Here is a 1,313-nt window from a genome sequence, read left to right on the forward strand (position 1 = left end):
TATTAGTGTAAAGTTTTAGAAAGTTTTAACTAATAGAGGTCTAGCAGCCTCTAACATTTCATATCTCACATTTCTATTTAAGTTACAAAAATAAAGCCACAAATCAGTTAGAGTGTGACTGTGGGGTTGGCATCTTTCAATGAACCACTTTGTAGTTGTCTGTGACCAGAAGTTTTTAGAAATTTCTATAGCAATTTGATAGTCATTATGTTTAATCTAAGAATTTTGAAAGTGGAGTTTTACCTTGTATTTTTTTGTTTTCATTTTCAATTCACTTTTAGGAGTTCAAGTGTATATTTTATAAAAGCAGTAGTCTACAATATTTGGGGATTATATTAAAAGAATTAAAAATGGCTCTTTACTACAAATTTTTTGAGAAGAGGTGTCATGATGTATTATAAATCCCAGTGGCTTCTCTTAGACATATTGCTGGCATATGATCCTTTAAAGCATACATTTTGTTGCTTGTACATGATGGCTATATCCAATTAATAATTCCCCAGACTAAATCACAGGCAATAAAAATAATAATAGGGGTGAATGCTTTGGTACAGTGGAGTAAGCCAGTGTTTGGGACAGTTGCATCCAATAATGGAGTGTCAGTTGGAGTCCTGGCAATCCGATCCGGCTTCCTACTAATGTGCCAGGGAGGCAGCAGATGATGGCCCATGTGCTGGGGTTCCTGCCATCTGCATTGAAGACTTGGGTGGAATTCCTGGTCCCTGATTTCTGTCTGGCCTAGCCCTGTCCCTTGTGGACATTTGAGAGTTAGCCAGTGGATGGAAGATCTCTCCCTCTGTTCTGGTGCTCTGCTTTTAGGTTAAACAAATCTTTAAAACTGTAATAGATAAGTGGGTTATATCAAATGAAAAAAAAATTACACAACAAAAGACAGAGTTAAGAGACATCCCACAGGTTGAGAGGCAATATTTGCAAATCATAATCTGATAAGGAGCTAATATCCAAAATACATAATGAAGTGAAACAACCAAATACAATTTATCTTCTAAAACACTTATTTTATTGAAAATAAAATACAGAAACACCAAATTCTCAAAGGATCTTAAAGACATTTCTCAAAAGAAGAATGAGAAACAGATATATGAAAAAGTCAGAAAATTACTAATTATGAGAGAAATTCAAACCCAAAACCACAGTGATATATCATTTTACATCCATTGGAATGGCTATTACATAAAAATAACAATTCTTTACAAAGATGTGGAAAAATTAAGAACCCCAGCATACTATCAGCAGCAAATGGAACCATCATATGATCTAACAATACCATTTCTGGACATATATCCAAAGGA

Source organism: Oryctolagus cuniculus, chromosome 1, assembly GCF_964237555.1.
Source record: "Oryctolagus cuniculus chromosome 1, mOryCun1.1, whole genome shotgun sequence".
NCBI classification, from domain to species: Eukaryota; Metazoa; Chordata; class Mammalia; order Lagomorpha; family Leporidae; genus Oryctolagus; species Oryctolagus cuniculus.